The sequence below is a fragment of the Arachis stenosperma genome, chromosome 4, assembly GCF_014773155.1.
Source record: "Arachis stenosperma cultivar V10309 chromosome 4, arast.V10309.gnm1.PFL2, whole genome shotgun sequence".
NCBI classification, from domain to species: Eukaryota; Viridiplantae; Streptophyta; class Magnoliopsida; order Fabales; family Fabaceae; genus Arachis; species Arachis stenosperma.
Window position 1 is genome coordinate 136,292,749 of NC_080380.1, and position 20,737 is coordinate 136,313,485.

The following is a 20,737-nucleotide window of genomic DNA, read 5'->3' on the forward strand; positions in this document are numbered from 1 at the left end:
TAAACTTTGAAAGTTGATGTTCAATAACATAAACAAGTTTGTTTTAGCTAGAGTTTCATAAACTTCACAAATGAAAGCTTCCCAAAATGAACAAGTCTCCTAAAGTACATAGTTTGATGAAGCTTAACATGACAAAAGTAAGACTCAAAAACAAAATACAGATCCTAATTCAAGGATGTCCAGAAATAAGTATCGACCAAAATGCAATACCAAATTTACTAAAAGCTATTACAAGGCATAGTGAAATGTCCAAAGTCACACAGTTCTTCACTTCTTTGGTATGATGGAAGGTGAATTAGGGATGAATTTGAATAGTCTAGTGGTGGCCATGCTTGCTGCTACTAATGTCTCCTGGGTAGTTGTTGCACTTGGTCTTGGGATAATTTGAGGTGAATGTGGGCCAGTTGGATAAGGGCAAACTGAAGGCTGATGTTGATGTGGAGCACGATGAGATTGAGACTGTGGTGAATTTGGCTGACTTGGAGGTGGGAGTGGACTGGGGCATAGTGAAACTGATGGCCTGAGTATCTTTTGCTTGGGTCTCATCTGTGATGGAGCTGTTTGAGCTTTTTGGTGGGTTGTAGATGAAACTTGGAGTGGAGGCCTAAACGGTGTCCTTCTGGTCACTAGACCTAGCCTGACTTGGGATGCCACTGGTGTTGCTGCCACAGAGTTGGAAGGACCTGGGGTGACACCACTTGAGACCTGGGTTGAAACCTGGGTTGACAAGAATTTCAAGGAGCCATAAAAATAAGACAAATTAGTCATTAATTAATCAATAGTTCACATAGAAAATTCATTAACTTACAGCATGCATGAGTTGTTGACTAGGTATGTTATGATCCTGACTAGATGGAGTACTTTGGGTGGTAGGAGCATCCCATCCATATAGTAAATAGACACATACATTCCTTAGCATACAGTAATTAGACACATATATCCCTAACCATTAAGAAATCAGACAGATTACTCCCTCAGCAAATTACTTACACTATTAGTTGGAGCTGACTGTGACAGTGGGAGGACTGCCAATGATTGAGATATGAAATCCTTCTTGGCCTTTTTTGTCTTAGGTTTTCAGTTGGGGTCAGATGGAGCGCCTTTGTCTTGTAGTTATGTCCTGTTGCACCACATTTACTACAAGTCACTTTAAATAATCTCTTAAGCTTTTCACCTTGTTGCATCATTAACTCAGTTGGATCCATCTGTCTATTGTGTAGTTTTGGCTTGCCTATTGGTCTCTTTATGATCGGAGGATCCGGCCTTGAATACTCGGTCCTTGTCCAAAACTCCTCACTTGGCACAGGCTGAATACAATGAGCATATGTCTTATGGATTGACTCCATGCACAACCATGGATGCACATAATCCTTCGAATGATCATGCCTCTTCCTTATTGCTGCAATGGCATGGATACATGGCATGCCTAACACAAAATAACAGCATGAACCAGTACAAGACAAATCATGAACCAGTAATAAAAAAGAACCAGTAATAAAAAAATCATGAACTAGTATTGAAAACATCATGAACCAGAACTCATTCAGCTAGCAATTAAAACATCATGAACCAGAATTCATTCAGCTAGCAATTAAAACATCATGGAATTTAACTCATTCAGCCAGCAATTAGAACATCATGGACTAGTATTGAAAAAATGCTTAACAATAAATTAAAACTAACCAGTCAGCTGCCATTTGTTGCATGAGCAGGTCTGCCTGATGAGATCCATGTCCACCTTTGTAGCTTGATAGTTTTCAGTGGCTAAGAGAAGGGGGTTGAATCTTAGCCCCCTTTTTCTTGATTACACTTTCTGGTCTTTGAGGAGAGTTTTTTATTTTTGTCTTGTCCCTAGCCACAAGACTTTTATTTTTGTCTCGTCACTTGGCACGAGATATTTTTTGGTTTTGGCTCCTGTGCAGTAGAAACAAAAATGGAGTAGAAGAGAGAGAAAATTACACCCAGATATATCCTGGTTCAGCTGTTAAGTGCAGTGCAGCCTACATCCACTCTCCATCACAACAATGATGGAATTTCACTATAATCATTCTGATTACAAATTGTAAAGTGCTAACCCAACTTACAAGGGGATTCACACAGAATCATGAAACACAACATAGATGAACAAAGGAACTCTAAGGACATCTATGGCTTTTTCTTTTAATTTTACGCTCTCTGCCTTTTTCCGCTCTATGGCTTTTTCATACAAACCTCACTGTTTGCCTTTTTCCATGAGACTCAAAACATGACAAAATTAAACAGAAAAATACAAAACATAATACATTGAAGGAGAAGAAAATCTGTAAGCTTAGGTAGCTATGAGACTTTTGTGCCTTGCACTCTCACTGCTTACTTCTAACTCCTTATTTCAAACCGTGACTGTTCACCCTTTTTATAGAAGGGGGAAGCCTCCACAGTTGAAACAAAAACCAAGCTTAACTTCTTTTCCTTCACACCTAACCGGTTCGGCCAAAGAGAGAGAAGAGGTAACCCATGCAAAACTCAACATGCAAATACCTCTAGTTCTTCCTTGGTCATCAGACTTCATCAATCTGAGTGCTCCATCCTTGGCTTGCTCTCCAAGATGGATTTCTGGCCCTTGATGCTTCATGATGATGATGGCTTCATCTGCTCCAATCTCTGCCTCTTCCATCACTTCGCCACTCTAGCTACTTTCTATGGTGGTTGAGCAGAATCAGAGACAAGCCATCCCTCCAAGGATCTCCTCTTTTCTGGCCGAATCTCCTTCTACCTTTTTTTTTGGTATGAAGAAGCCAAGATCTCATCACCATATCTTACCATTCATGGTTGAAGATCTCAGCCACAACATACTTTATATATTTTTTATGTTTTCTTGCCAACATCATGATGGTCTTTAGACTTGCTTTGCTTTTCCTTTGGTAGCTCATTTTTGCTTCCATGGTTTCCTGGGTATTGTCCGAAAAGAAAAGAGAGATGAGAGAATAGAAAATGTAAAAAGAGAAGCAATCAAGTGTTTTTGAACAATTAAACTAAATGAATTAATTTACTTCCCTTTCTTTGCTATTGGTAGCGTGTAGCACTATGGCCATCAATCAACTCAATTGCAAATTTCTCTCTCATATTTTCCATGCAATAAATGACAATTTAATGAAATTTGGAATCCATCACATGGTAAAATACTTGGATCCGTTGGAAGCAATTTTTGCTTTCTTCTTCACTTGATTTCGGATCAAGCATGAGGAACATTCATCAAAATTAAAATTGGGCTTAGTAGCAACAATATTTAATCTGGCCCAATAAAATTTTGATTCATTCAAACTAATTGGGCTTATGGCAATGTTTGAGTTCTGGCCCAATTAATCACAAATTGCTTCAGCCACATATTATAGGAAGCATACACCAAAGCTGAATGTTGGTTTTAATTTGGGCTTGCAATATTTTTTTTATGTTTCGGCCCAATTATAAAACCTGCAACACAAAATTATTAATCACATATGTTAAATAAAAATCAAATTAATAATTTTGTAATTAATTATTTTAATAATGTTTAGTCATCACAAATATAAATTTAGAGTTTTCTAAACTCATCAATCTCCCCCTTGATGACAAACATTATTAAAATTGAAATGGAAAGAAATTTAGAGATTAGAGTATAAAGTACTCCCTTTAAATTTAAATTTCTCCCCCTTTCAAATTGTCACATGGCTCCCCCTTAATCTATGCTATTTTTACCAAAGGAAGCATTAACCTGTAACATTTTAATCAAGTTTCAAGTAACAATGTTATTTAGCATATTCATTACATGATGCTAAATGCTTGATTTATGAGCAGAGTTGGATTGATAATCAAAACTCATTTGATATCATAAATTGATTTTTTGCTCAAACAAGATCAATCAAAAAATCTTTTGAGAAAAAATATTTTTCAATCCAATAGAGCAACATGCTTATGGAAAGAATAATATTTTTAATCATGGCATGATCATAGCAAATTTTTCAGCATTTATTTTCATACCCAATGCTTAAAGAAACTGTCAAAAATAAAGTATTCAGCAAACATGTTTACCAAGATAAATCAGAATATTTCTATTTCACTAGTAGAAAACATATTCATAAAGATAAAGCTATCACAAGAATGCACATTAATAACCAACCAGGAAGCCACATGATCAAATGCATCACAATTATAATCAATCAATCATTATGCATTATCAAGCATCAGGTGTATCCTTTTTAAAAAGGGTGATCATGAATTCTCTTTCATCCCCTGTTTTTCCATTTTCAATTTTCAGCACTTTCTCCCCCCTTTTGTCATGCAAAAAGAGTTGGACACAGGAAACATAATATGCAAAATATAACAGAGTATCAGAGAGTATCACAAAGTATCACAAAGTATCAAAAGGTATCAAACCAAACAAAACATAATATCAGATTGAGCCTACTTAAGCCAATATTCTAAACTAAACAGAGAATTAATCATCAGATAGATGAAGGTCAGATTTCTCAGCCCCGTCCTCACTTGCATCTCCCAGATCCTTCTCCAAATTTTCTAACATCAAACTGACCCTGTCTTTGCATCTCATCCAAACTCTTTCACTTTCATATGCCAGTTTGCGTGCCGCCTTGTGAGATTGGAACATGAATTCTGACATGGTTGAAAATTCGGCAAGAATTTTTTTGATGGACTCGGTTGTTTTGGATGACTCAGGTCTGCTCTCATAGTTACTCTCTGAAGCCATGGATTTCTTGCTCTTGGTTCCTTTAACAACTCCACCACCTTTGACCATTGATACTTTGTTTTCTACTGCCTCATTCAAAAGGTCAACTTTAAAAAATTCAAAGATACTGGTTAAGAGTATACCATAAGGCAGATTTGCCTTTTTGGTGCTTCTTACCGAGTCTCACATATGGCGGATCATAAGATAACCGAAAGAAATAGGAGTAGAGGTAACAAGTGCAAATAAGATAAGAGAGTCAGAATATGTTACTCTATTATGAGAGCCGCTTTGAGGAGTCAAGATGTGGGTGATGATCCTGTGAAGCAATGAGTTGGTGGGACCAAGGGCCTTGTGGATAGGAGTAGTTCCATCCAAGCCTGAGAGATTCTCACATATGTGTTGAAGAACAACCTTATAGGTGACGCTGACTTGTGAGTCCCACCTTTCGGCCATGTAAGCTCTCGACCCTTCTTCTTTATATCCCAAGGCCGTCCCAATGGTGGCAGTGTCAAGAGTGATATGAACTTTCTTCACATATGAGTGGATGGTGCCATCAATGAGTCTCATGTTGGCATAGAATTGTCGGACTAAGCCAGGGTAAACCGGTTTTTGAATGTGAAGTAATGGAGTCTATTGAAATAATTCAAACAAAGGAGTCACATTTATTCCTTTGTTAGAGAGATTGTCAAGGTTGACAAGGTAGGTTTGACAGAGATGACGCCTTTCCAGAACATCTTTGTGAAATTCAAATGAGGCGCAAGAGTTGAATCTGGCAGGGTCATAGTGGGAATGTGTTTTACTGAACTTGTTCTTGAATTCCATGGATTCCAAGTTGGCAGGTTCGGTGGTGTCATGCAGTGCAAGACCGTCTATCTTCTGAGTACTCTTTCCAGGAGTAGCCTTTTTGGGTGGTGAATGCGGTGGTGATGGAATGGAGGATGTTTGTGATTCCTCTTCTTCTTCCTCAGGTTCCTTTCCCTTCTTCCTTCTTGAAGAAGTTTTCTTAGCTATGACTTTTCTTCTCATGGTGTCTGTGTGTTTGGAGGGAGGTGAGGGTGATTATGATGTTGTGAAGTGAATGTGTATATGTGTATGAGATTGGGGTGTGGACAGTTTTTGAGAAAGAAAAATCCGTTCGCTTTTCCTAGGGGCGGTTTTCTTTTTCATGGTAGTGAGAATGGAGGAGTGGAATATGAGGAGGTTGGGTAGGAACCGAATGGAGTGAGGGAGGAAGGAAGATAGGGAAGCATTAAATGTGGATTGGAGAGAGAAGGTGGAGGAGGTTAATAACCATTAAGAGCACGGTTAATAACCAAGGGATTTCTAAGTAATTTGAAAAAGGTGGTTTCCTTAAATCAAGGGATTAGTTGAAAGGAAAGATTTAATTTGACACTATGCTTCTTTCAACTAGATTTGATAAGACCACAAAAAGATTTTGATTTTCAAAAAAATGATGAACTAACAAAACGGTCAAGGTGGGGTCAAAGATATTTGGTATGGCCCACAAAAATTAATTTTTGCGCAGCCTCCCCCTAGATCACATCCCTTCCTTCATTCTTATTTTTATCTCGTCCATTCCTACCAGACAAAACAGGGCAGAATCAGAATTTCACAAATTATCAACAGAAGCAAGATCAATCATTTCCAAGCTTTTTCTTAATAAACAGAATCTGTCTTCACATAGGGGTTTTGTAAAAATGTCAGCAAGCTGATCTTCAGATTTTACAAATTGAATATCAATAGTACCTTTTTGCACATGTTCTCTAATAAAATGATATTTGATCTCAATGTGCTTTGTTCTTGAGTGTAAAACAGGATTTTTTGAAATATTTATAGCACTCATGTTATCACAAAACAATGGTATACTATTGATCTTTAATTTGTAATCTTCCAGCTACGTTTTTAACCAAATTAATTGTGAGCAACATGCAGAAGCAGATATGTATTCAGCTTCAGCTGTGGATAGAGCTATTGTGGCTTGTTTTTTGCTTGACCACATGTTGAGTGAGCTTCTAAGGAAGCAACACATCCCAGAGGTGCTCCTTCTATCCACTCTATCTCCCGTATAATCTGCATCACAAAACCCTACTGCACAAAAATCATCAGATTTTGGATACCATAAGCCATAATCACTAGTTCCCTTAATGTATCTAATTATGCGTTTAACGGCTGAAAGATGGGATTCCTATGGGTGAGATTGAAACCTTGAGCATACACCCACACTTTGAACAATGTCCGGTCTAGAGGATGTAAGATACATGAGTGATCCTATCATACCTCTATACCTTGTTTCATCCACATCTTTCCCATTATCATCTTTTTCAAGCTTAGTGTTTGGATGCATTGGAGTTCCCATTGGTTTGGAATTTTCTAGGCCAAATTTCTTGATTAACTCTTTAGCATACTTTCCTTGGTGAATAAAAGTACCACTAGGAGTTTGTTTAATTTGGAGACCAAGGAAGAAAGTTAGCTCTCCCATTAAACTCATCTCAAACTCACTAGTCATAAGTTTTCCAAACTCTTCACACAAGGATTCATTGGCCGATCCAAACACAATATCATCCACATAAACTTGAACTAGAAGTATATCATCATTAGATGCTTTAATGAATAAAGTTGTGTCCGTGGTATCCCTTTGAAATTTATTTTCCAATAAGAAGGCACTAAACCTTTCATACCAAGCTCTTGGAGCTTGCTTAAGGCCATAAAGGGCCTTTGATAATTTAAAAACATGATTTGGAAAATTTTTATGTTCGAAACCGGGGGATTGAGCCACATACACTTCTCTATCAATAAAGCCATTAAGGAAAGCACATTTAACATCCATTTGAAACATTTTGAAGCCCTTATAGGCAACATAGGCAAGAAGCAATCTAATTGCTTCCATTTTAGCCACCGGAGCAAAAGACTCATCAAAATCTATACACTCTTCTTGATCGTAACCTTGGGCCACTAATCTAGCCTTGTTACGAACAACTTGTCCATCCTCAGCAAGTTTATTTTTAAAAACCCACTTAGTACTCGTAACGTTCTTACCATCCAGATGAGGTACTAGTGTCCAAACCTCATTCTTGTCGAATTGAGCAAGCTCTTCTTGCATGGCTTTGACCCATGATGGATCTTCAAGAGCTTGTTTGACATTGTTGGCCTCCATTTGTGACAAGAGTGCAAAGTTACTTGGTTCGGATTGTCTTTTGGTTGAGGATCTTGTTGTTACTCCTTGAGAGGGATCACCAATGATGAAGTCATGAGGATAACCCCTCATAGACTTCCATTCTCTAGGCTTCCTTTGTGGTGTTGATCTTTGATGAGTTTCTATTGGTCTCACTGTTTCAGTTTTTCGTGCTGTCTCAGGAGACAAAATGAAAATGTCTCCTCCATTCTGACGAGACAAAACTGGACTAGCAGATTCTTCATTTTGGGCAGATTTGAGATTTTCTTTGCTTGTTCCAGCTTCTTCACAATCTAAATCATTATCTATCACAGTATTGGGAATTAAGTTAGAATCACAAAAAGTAACATGTATGAATTCCTCTATGGTTCTATGATCTTTGAGATAAATCCTATAGACCTTGCTAGTGGTAGAGTATCCAACAAACATTCCTTCATAAAATTTTAGATCAAACTTGCCAAGATTTATTTGTTGTTAAGCACAAAATATTTGCATCCAAAAACATGAAAGTACTTAAGATTTGGAGGGGTTCCTTTCCATAGCTCATAAGGAGTTCTTTTCAACCCTTTTCTAATTATTGTCCTATTTAAAATATAGCATGCTGTATTTACAGCTTCAGCCCATAGAAATTTAGGAACCTCATTCTCACATAACATAGCCCTAGTCATTTCTTGAAGGCTTCTATTCCTTCTTTCAACAACCCCATTTTGTTGAGGTGTTCTAGGACATGAAAAATTATGAGTAATTCCAAAGTCATCACAGAATTTTTCAAAGTGTTGATTTTTAAATTCTTTTCTGTGATCACTTCTCATATGGGCCACTTTTAAATCTTTTTCATTTTGAATTTTCTTACAAAGAGTTGAGAAAGCATGGAAAGTATCATTTTTATGAGCAAGAAAAAGTATCCAAACAAATCTAGAGTAATCATCTACCACTACCAAACCATAGTGTTTACCTCCTAGACTTTGAGTTCTTGTTGGACCAAAAAGATCAATGTGTAACATCTCTAATGACCTTTTGGTTGAAATTCTATCTTTTGGTTTAAAAGAGGATTTAACTTGTTTGCCCAATTGACAAGCATCACAAGTAAGATCCTTATCAAATTTGATTTTAGGAATTCCTCTAACCAGATTTTTCTTTACTAGCTTAGAAATTTGGTACATGCTAGCATGACCCAACTTTCTATGCCATAGTCATTTTTCAGATTCAAGAGAAGTAAAACATATTACATTTGTTCTTTCAAGTTCTCAAGAGTTAATCCATACACATTGTTGCATCTTTTAGCTTCAAAAAGAATATCCCAGTTTTTTCACAAACAACCAAACACACAAACTTTCTAAAAATAACTTCAAATCCTAAATCACACAATTGACTTACACTAAGTAAATTATGTTTCAAACCATTTACAAGAAGAACATCATTTATACAAGATGAAAAGCTTTTACTAACTTTTCCAACGGCCACTATCTTTCCTTTACCATCATCACCGAAAGTGACAAGTCCTCCATCATATTCATCAAGCTTTATGAAAAAGGTTGTCTTTTCGATCATGTGCCTAGAGCATCTGCTGTCCATGTACCACATATTTTTCTTCCTCTTGGATGCTAGGCATACCTACAAAATGAGCTCAAGTGACCTTAGGTATCCAAATCTTCTTGGATCCTTTCACATTAAACCATCTCCTATGTCCCAAATCATTGTAATCAAAAATAACTTTGTAAATTTTATCACCAATCATTCTTTCACCAAAGAAATACTGAACGGGAAAATGACTGTTTCGGTTGCATAGCCTACAAAACCTTGGGGTTGCTGTTTTGTTAAAGTAGGTGGGATCTTAAAACCTTGTGTTATTGGATGAAAAAGCTCTATTTTTAAAAGAAGGTTTCTTATCAGATTTATAAAACCCCAAACTAGCTTTATCAAAGAGTAGTTTTTGACTAGCCAAAATTTGATTTAAATTTTCAGAACTTTGAGTAAACTTGGCTAAGTCATTTTCAAGATTTTTAACCTTTTTCAGCAACTTCTCATTTTCCTTGAAATAGTTTACATATGCAACTACCGAATGATCACTTTCGCAACTTCTAAGTTGAACTTTCAACTGCTTATTTTCTTCCACAAGATCACAAGCAGTTTCGACCTCCCTTAGCTTTTCTTTGAGAAAATTATTTTCAGCTTTAAGAATGATAATTTGTTGTTCAAGATCTTGATTATCAAGCAGAAAATATCTTATTTTTTCAGAAAGGTGATCTATCATAAGATGAAGGTCTTCAGTGTCAGGGTTTTGAAAGAATACCTGATCTATATGATTTGCCATGAGACAAGGCTGTGACTTGGTCTCAGATTCTTCATCACTGTCTGAGTCATTTTCTAAGTCTTCCCATGATGCCATCAGACCCTTCTTCTTCTCCCATTTCTTCTTCTCCTCCTTCTTTAACTTGGGACAATCAGATTTGAAATGCCCCATTTCCTTGCAGTTGTAACAAGTTACTTTGCTAAGGTATTTCTTCATTTTCCTTGAGTTGCCGCCTTTGCCTTTGAACTTCACTATTTTCCTGAATTTTTTGGCAAACAACACAAATTCATTTTCAGAAGAGTTATCACTGAATTCATCATCCATGGGGTTAGTTACAGAAAAAAAGCATTCCTTTCTTTTTTGACTCCTTTTTTAAATAAGTGTTTTCGAAAGTAAGAAGGTTTCCTCTCAAATCATCAAATGTCATGGAATCAAGGCTACTCCTCTCAGAAATAATTAAAGCTTTTGTTTTCCATTCTTTAGTGAGACATCTCAGCACTCTTCTCACAAACATAGAATTAGAATGTGTTATTCCCATAGCATCCAAGCCAACAATGATGGTGTTGAACCGTTCAAACAGTTCATCAATGGATTCTCCTTCCTTCATTGCAAACATTTCATACTCCCTGTTTAACATGTCTATCTGAGTCTTCTTCACGATGGTGGTTCCTTCATGAGTGATTTACAGTTTGTCCCAGATTTTCTTTGCCGTTGTGCATCGTGATACCCGTCGGTATTCCTCGAAGCCGATAGCACAGTTGAGTAGATTTACAGCCTTGGCATTTAGCTCCACTTTCTTCCTATCTTTCTCGGTCCAGCTTGCTTCTGGTTTAAGAAAGACTACTCCTTCGGCACTTGTGTTAGTAGGAAACTGTGGTCCTTCTAGGATGATCTTCCAAAGCCTGTAGTCTACTGCTTGCACAAAGATCTTCATTATCTCCTTCCAATAGGTATAGTTTTCCCATTGAAAAGAGGTGGTATGTTGCTTGACTGTCCTTCTGTAAGATTGTAGGACACCAGATTTGAGCCACTGCTTTCTGCCATGAGAATCTTTTCTCCAAGCTGCAAAGCTTTGAGACCAAGTTCTGATACCAATTGATGGTTTTCAGTGGCTAAGAGAAGGGGGGGTTGAATCTTAGCCCCTTTTTTCTTGATTACACTTTCTGGTCTTTAAGGAGACTTTTTTATTTTTGTCTCGTCCCTAGCCACAAGACTTTTATTTTTGTCTCGTCACTTGGCACGAGATACTTTTTAGTTTTGACTCCTATGCAGTAGAATCAAAAATGGAGTAGAAGAGAGAGAAAATTACACCCAGATATATCCTGGTTCAGCTGCTAAATGCAATGCAGCCTACATCCAGCCTCCATCACAACAATGATGGAATTTCACTATAACCATTTTGATTACAAACTGTAAAGTGCTAACCTAACTTACAAGGGGATTCCCACAGAATCATGAAACACAACATAGATGAACAAAGGAACTCTAAGGACATCTATGGCTTTTTCTTTTAATTTTGCCCTCTCTGTCTTTTTCCGCTCTATGACTTTTTCATACAAACCTCACTGTTTGTCTTTTTCCATGAGACTCAAGACATGACAAAATTAAACAGAAAAATACAAAACAGAATACATTGAAGGAGAAGAAAATCTGTAAGCTTAGGTAGCTATGAGACTTCTGTGCCTTGCACTCTCGCTGCTTACTTCTAACTCCTTATTTCAAACCGTGACTGTTTACCCTTTTTATAGAAGGGAGAAGCCTCCACAGTTGAAACAAAAACCAAGCTTAACTTCTTTTCCTTCACACATAACCGGTTCGGCCAAAGAGAGAGAAGAGGTAACCCATGCAAAACCCAACATGCAAATACCTCTAGTTCTTCCTTGGTCATCTGACTTCATCAATCTAAGCGCTCCATCCTTGGCTTGCTCTCCAAGATGGATTTCTGGCCATTGATGCTTCATGATGATGATGGCTTCATCTGCTCTAATCTCTGCCTCTTCCATCACTTTGCCACTCTAGCTACTTTCTGTGGTGGTTGAGCAGAATCAGAGACAAGCCATCCCTCCAAGGATCTCCTCCTTGCTGGCCGAATCTCCTTCTACCTTTTTTTTGGTATGAAGAAGCCAAGATATCATCACCATATCTTACCATTCATGGTTGAAGATCTCAGCCACAGCATACTTTATATATTTTTTATGTTTTTTTGCCATCATTATGATGGTCTTTAGACTTGCTTTTCTTTTCCTTTGGTAGCTCATTTTTGCTTCCATGGTTTCCTGGGTATTGTCCGAAAAGAAGAGAGAGATGAGAGAATAGAAAATGTAGAAAGAGAAGCAATCAAGTGTTTTTGAACAATTAAACTAAATGAGTTAATTTACTTTCCTTTCTTTGCTATTGGTAGCGTGCAGCACTCTGGCCATCAATCAACTCAATTGCAAATTTCTCTCTCATATTTCCCATACAATAAATGACAATTTAATGAAATTTGTAATTCATCACATGGTAAAATACTTGGATCCGTTGGAAGCAATTTTTGCTTTCTTCTTCACTTGATTTCGGATCAAGCATGAGGAACATTCATCAACATTAAAATTGGGCTTAGTAGCAACAACATTTAATCTGGCCTAATAAAATTTTGATTCATCCAAACTAATTAGGCTTATGGCAATGTTTGAGTTCTGGCCCAATTAATCACAAATTGCTTCAACCACATTATAGGAAGCATATACCAAGGCTGAATGTTGGTTTTAATTTGGGCTTGCAATATTTCTTTTATGTTTCGGCCCAATTATAAAACCTGCAACCCAAAATTATTAATTCACATATGTTAAATAAAAATCTAATTAATAATTTTGTAATTAATTATTTTAATAATGTTTAGTCATCACAAATATAAATTTAGAGTTTTTCAAACTCATCATAGCTTTATGACTTACTTCGAATCTCTTACATTTGTCGTCACCTATCCACTCTGCGCACCATTTATTACTTGGCCTTATTAGACGCTCCATCCTCTTCTGCTGAACAGGTGCGAGCTTTCCAGGATAATCTCCAAGTAGCTCTTTATGCTTGACCATCCTCCTCATCAGATAGCACTTAATTTCTTCACAAATTGTGAGGATAAGCTTGCTTCTATAGTTGACTATCTTTGCATTGAACACCTCACACATGTTATTTGTGAGGTTGTTCACTTTTGGTTCATGTGAGAAATATGCCTTCACCGATGTAGCTGGCTCAAACTTTGAAAGGTATTCCCACGCATCCTGATTAATGCATTTAAGCTTCTCCATCTATTCTTTGAATTCTGGTATGGTGGTGCATTTAGCACAGTCCCAAACCACCTCCCGAATATATAAATCCTTAAATTGATTTATAAAAGTTTTCCAAATGTGCATGACACAGTTTCGGTGATAGGCATTTGGCATCACTTCTTTCAATGCAGGTAGCAATCCCTAACACAGTACACAATGATATCAACACTAAACAAAACTAGCAATCACTAAACAATTGCATTATTAATCATAAACAGAAAATAGCATTTTATAACAATTATATACCAGAACATACTATTCAATAGCAGCTTACATTAAATAGTTACCATAACTATAACATACCCTAACAGTGTATAATTCCCCAACTGAAGCAGAACTCAACATGAATTAATTCAACCATTAGCAACTAAATAAAGAGTTATGAATGTTACCTTCTGTTGGTCGGACATGAAATTCCAACCGTTAGTCTGCACATCCCCCAAACCTCTTAAAGTAGAGTCAGAAACCACTTCCAACACTCCTTGGTTTCAGACCATACAACTACAAAGGCAACAACATAAAATTGATTATTTGCGTCTTGAGCCACTGCTGTTAGGAGTTGTCTACCATAGTATGTCTTCAGAAAAGAACCATCAAAGTGTATCAGAGGCCTACATCCACTCTTGAAACCCTGTTTGCATGTCTCTAAACCTATATAAAGCTTATCAAACACAGGAGGGGGTTGAGGAATTGGAGTTACACACAGTTCTGTCCTGGACCCTGGGTTGCTTCATAGAATCTCAAACAAGTAATCTCTCACATTATTATACTGCTCTTTCTCATCGCCCATTATCTTCTCCCTTGCCTTTTTATCTGCTCTATAGACTATTTTTGGATGTGCAGTGAGTGAGAATTCTTCTCTCAGAAAGTTAATAGTCTCACTTGTTCTCATATGAGGCTGTATACTCATTCTCTTCTCCACCTTCTTACTAATCCAATGTTGATCAGCCGTGTCACTTCCCAGGTCCCTTGCACTTGTGTGATCGTTTTTGTAAGTCTTCACCTGATAACATTACAATGATTTGTTGTAAGACAAATGACTAACCACGGGCACTCATCATCCATGCATCCCGCCGCCCTCACTCTCTCCTTGTCATTCTTAATCCACCTAAGTTCTCTACCCTCAACAATGAATGAGTCTTTCATAACTTCCTTAAATCTCTCTATGGTTGCAAACCTAGTCCCTAATTCAAACCTTTCCTTTCCAAAAGCATAATCATCATCAAACTTAGGAAATTATGCTTGCTAGATTCATTATCTGATGATATAGGAGTATGTAGATCCTCAGAATGATAATCATATATGGGATCATCATCATCATCTTGGACTGCACTCACATATAGAACCTTACAGTTAGATCTCTGTTGGGATGTGGGTCTCTGTTGGGCTCCTCATTAGGACCTGGCCCAACATTACTACTGGGTTGATGCTCATTGGACCCAGACCTAGCCTGCTACTCATTGGGCCTAGTCCTGGCCTGCTGCCTTCTATTCACTTCAGTTGCACCTATTCCACTACTTTGTCCCTTCTTTACCCAACTTCTCCTATTTCTTTTTGCATCTGTCTTCTTTGCAGCTGACTTATTTGGAGACACAATTTTTTTCCCTTACTAACTCTCTTCCTCTTGCCTGCTCTATCATCAGCACTATTATCACCTTCATCACTGTCACTTTCAAATTCGGGTGGTGGAGGTTTGTAGGGCTCATCCTCCGTACTCTCGTACCCATCATCCGAAGATGAACTCTAAATCTCTTCTAACACAGGACTCTTACCTTTGTTTCCATCACCCTCCAAAATCTTAGGTTCATCAATAGGGTGGTCAAAGTACAGGTAAAACTCATTCGTCTTTGCATTCTTCATTTTGTTCTCTTGCATGGCATTAATCCCTACATCCCCTGTCAAAATGTGCAGCCCCGACTCAACATCAGCACTCATTGGATCATACCAATAAACCTCCTTGTATGATTGGTACCCCAAGCCTTTAAACAGTGTGATCAAATCCCCAAAATTCACAAAATTCAGGTCCATTTCGGGAAACTTCTCTACCTTTCCATTTTGATAAACAAGAAAACCATTACTCGTTCTTACAAAACTACCTCCATGGTGAAAAACTGGCACCACAAACACATCAACCATCTGGAAAAAAAAATAAAAATCAATGATCAACTAACTCTACACTCAAAAAGTAATGTCCTTCAAAAAATAGTAACAGAAATCAACCAAGAACCTTTCTTTGTCCTAACATTGAATCAATTTCATAGGAAAGCCCCACATACTTTTTTTACCACTACTATCACCATGCACGTACAATCCTTTCACAAAACAGTTTATACTTTCATAACCATTGAACCTGACAATCGACTCACTAAGCAGCACAACGGATTCTTACCTTCAATGATGAAGACGGCAAATCAGACAACATTAGATGGTTCTCCCTCTTCGACAGTGACTGCACACTGGAACTTTCTAAGTCTGGATAGTGGTTTTTTTGAAGGGAGAAACAGAGTATTCTTGCATTTGATCGTTAGTCTTCTTAGGGTTTAATGTAATTCTGTAACAACTGTGTGGGTGTAATAGGCATTGTACATAAGTTAAGGGATGAGAGTGTATATAAAGGGCAACACACAAAACGACATTGCATTGAGAGACAGGGACTTCTTTGTCTATTTACAAATGCTCCCTTCACTAACGTGCCACGTGGGCAGCCATAATGTTAGGTAAGCAGAACAGGAGCCACGTCATACTTTTCCGTTGGATTGACAGAGACATTTAGATGGAAGGACTGATCTATCCAACTTTTAGGTAGCGTTTGGTGGAGAGACAGAGACTGAAAGACTGAAACTGAGAGACAAAGACTAAGAGACAGAGATTGAAATAAATCTCAGTATTTTGTTTGGTGCAAAGTGGGGTACAGAAATTGAAACAAGAATGAAGCTCTAATTTAATTTGTACAAATGGTAAAATTGGAATTAATTAATTGAAAATAAGGTATTTTAGGTATAAAATATTATTAAAATTTTAGTTTCCGTCTTTAAAAATTTTAGTCCCTTTTGTCCCCACTTTTTGGAGGTACTGAAATACTGAAATTTTGGAGACAAAGACAAAAATTTTAGTACTAGTCTCTGAACCAACAAACATGATATTGAGTCTCAGTCTTTCAGTCTCTGTCCCAATACCTCAAAACAAACGCTACCTTAAGGACGTCAGGAACTTAAAAGTATTTTCCAATAGTTAGGGACAAGAATATTTGCGGAATAAAAAATCAGAGACTTATTTATCCTTTTCTCAAAAAAAAAAAAAAAAATTAACCTCAGAAAACATGTGAATCCAACGTAGGCAACGAAGTCTTGGTGGTGGAGAATTAAAATCTCTACAGGGCCTACAAATATGTCTAGGCCAATGACAATCCACACTAAATTTACCATCCGTGTTCATCATATATTTTGATCAACAATAACTATTTTGAGCTCGAAATATATAAAAAAAAAAAGAAATTTAAATTTTTTAAAATAAAAAATTTAGTAAACTAGTGTTAAAGGAAAAAATTAATTATTATTAAATTCATAATTTTTATTATATATGTATTTTATTATCTTAATTTAAAAATAATTAATTCTTATTTTATCATTTTATTAATTTTTTCAATTTAAAAAATTTTGATCAATCCGTTCTCTTCTTTATGTTAGTTGTGCTGACTTTATGCATTAATGATAAAAAAATATGTTATCATTCACAGAGTATTCGGGTTTAAATTTTGTCTTATATATAAATAACTTATTAGTCAACAACAAATTTTTAAATAAAAATTAAATCTATAATAAATTAATTATTGATATGTCAAGTTAGAAAATACTATAAAAAATAAAAAAAAATTATCTTAACGATTCATTGCAAATTCAAAAATTATAATTTTGAGAAATATCATGGACTCAGATGATGCTCTCCAAAATTAATCTTTAAATTTGTAAATTTCTTATGTAGTCGAAACCTCCTTCTAAGTCATTATAAATAATCACATGTTGGGTCGCGAGAACTTTAACGTTTAAGTTAACATAAATCGTAAGAAATACTAGATTAAAAATTATATTTGAGTGCATGTATTTAAAATAATATATTTATCATGAGGTTATTATAATGTTATGAGTTTTTTTTTTTGTGATTTTTGAGGTTATAAATTGCTTTATAAGTTTCTGATTTTTCTTATCTCTTGACTTCAATTTTCTTAAACTTATATATAATTAATATAAAAATATTATTTATATACTAAAATTAATTATTAATATATTTGTGGTATAAATATATATGGTTCAATTTATTTTTAATTTGTATTTATATTTTAACATGTATTTATATTAATAGATAATTTTAATGACTGATTTTAATATACACATAATATAATCGTAATTAATATTATAATTCTCTCCTTAAAAGGAAAATAATAATTATAATATAAGACATTAAAATCTTAATATTGAATTATTACTTAGGAATTAAGTTAAGTGATGTTGAATTGTTGTTTTTTTTCAATATTTTTAAATTATAACATCTTTTTTAAAATTTAAAACAACTTTCAATCATCAAATTAGATCTTTAAGACTTTAGATATATTTGAGTCCAATTTTTAGTATTAGATATCGTGATTTTTGTAAAAAAAAAAAAAAACTACAATAATTAATTGAATTCTTTTTTCTCTAGAAGCTTATTCAAACACACTCATCCAGCAGTCATCCTTTCGTAGCATTATATTTTAATTTAATGACAATAAATGATGATAAACCAAAATGCCACTAGAGACGAAATTTACGCAGGGATCCGGGGAGACCAGAGTAATTGAGGAGAGAGAAATGAAAGAATCAAATTATTGCAAATTTGCAATGTATATGTATTCATTATTCATGGCGGTATACTGGTATATCATAGATAACAATGTCAACGGAATACTCGTATTAATTCTCGAAGTTATATTTGTATTTTAATTTATTTAATTTAGCCTTCAACTAATACACATTAATCTTTGATTTTATTTTTGTTATAAAATAATTAATGATGTGATAAGATAGACTAATGATGTTCCAATTAAATCTTTTAACGGTTATCTAAAATGACAATAAAAAAAATATTTTAACCTTAAATTTTTTAAAAAATATTTAAATCTTAATTCTAATTTTACTATGAAGTGATTCTCATCAGCTCATTGTGCTAAGAGCTTATCCATAATTCACGCTTTATATCTTAAAAAAAACGGAAATATTTAATAACAAAAAAAATCAGCCAAAATCAGCCATAACTTGTCTTATTTAATATTCATTAATTGTTGCGACAATTAATAAATGCTAAATAAGACAAGTTCTGGCTATTTTTTTTGTTTACCTAGCATTACCCAAAAAAAGAATACCAAAATAGTCGGTTGTTTGAAAATTAGTCTTTACTACTTATTATCCATTCCAACCTACTAACACAATTTCTATTGCAGCTATTTTAGTTATATTATAGGTAAAAATTTAATTTTAATATATTGATAATGTAAAATATTTATACAGTTATATAATTATAACTATTTTTTAAATAATTATTTATATAATTAATATAAAAAATAATTATTTTTTATTAATATAATATTATATAATTAAATATATATAAAATAATTTTATATTAACAGTATATCAAAATTAAAATTTACATTTAATTTACGTAAACAAAAATATATAACACGACAATTACAAATTGCTAATGGAGATGACCACAATTACGACTATATATATATTATGCTAAACATATGATAAGCATTCTATATTGGAGGATTTTAACCTATTACCTTCGATTTATTATTACTATTAAATCAAAACCACTTGTATCAATTGATTATGGATAAAATTTAAACTTTTGTAGTCTATTATAATTAGCCTCAATCAATTCGATTTATTAAGGAGGAAGCTAAATCGAATATACTTTATTCAATTTAGTAGTAGCTAACTAGATTATTTAGTCTATGTAATTTAAATCTATTAAATTCGATACTATTAATAACCTTAATTTAAATTTAATGAATTTGATTTACATAAAAATATAAAACGAGACATTTAAATAACGTTTTTGTATTTAGAGAATTAAAGTAATATTGGTTTTCCTTTAGTTTATAAAGATCATTTATCCTAAATTAAAAATTAAAAAAAAATTGAAATAACTGTAGCATGAAATTACATGAGTTCTCAACTTATTCCAAAAAAAAAAAAAATTAAGAACAACTTTGAGTTAATTGTTTATCATAATATCTATTATGAGTCTCGTGAGACTAATATTTAAAAAAAAATTTACATTGACGAATTAATACTTGAAAAATAGTTCTACATGAATTTGGGCTCCACTCTGCGACACTTTACTCGTTTTTTTTTTTTTTCAGGTGGTGGTTCCCGATATGAGATTTATTTTTTAAAGGATTTTACGAGACTCATAACAGTATCTATTTTATGTATTTTTAACATGTTTGTTGATTCCATGGTAAGCAATCATGCCACGGAGCTTCAAAATGCCTGCATGGTCCATTGCGATGTACAGACCAATCACAATGATCACAATAAACATAATCCCTATGATCTTTGTATATATCAAACCGATGACAAGTACCATCAAATTGAAAGGAACAAAAGAATAATGTGTTCCCAACCCAATTCGGAGTAAAACTGAATTCATAAAATTGGCCTTGAGCAAGAACATGTGGTCCAAGATCATCATCTTTAGATTTGCAGTGAACTAATAGGTTTGCACCTCCATCTAAATCATTGTGAATTGTCACATATTTTTTGCTATTAATGACTAATGGCACCAAAAACAGCCATAAGAGGAGAACGCTTTTGACCAAAAGAGACATTATTATTTCTAGCTTCTTTTTTCTCATGAGTTTCATTTTCTTTTGCAACGAATCATTGGTATAAATAGACTAGAATTTGAAGTTGTTACACAAATAAGAATATCTCCGTATAAAAATTACAGTTAAGATATAAACACATATAATTAAGGGCAAAAAACATAATTAAACCAAGGGAGGAAACAAGTTATATGAATAAGTCAAACTGAAAATAGCTTCACGAATCAGCCAAAGCACGTTATTATGTAATTCGAACTAGCTGGATTCGAACTATATAAACATATAATTCGAACCAATATAACTCGAATTATGAAGGAACACCTGATTCACATAATTCGAACCTAGGTGAATCGAACTACGAAGGAGTATAATTCGAACTTCCTTGGTTCGAATTACA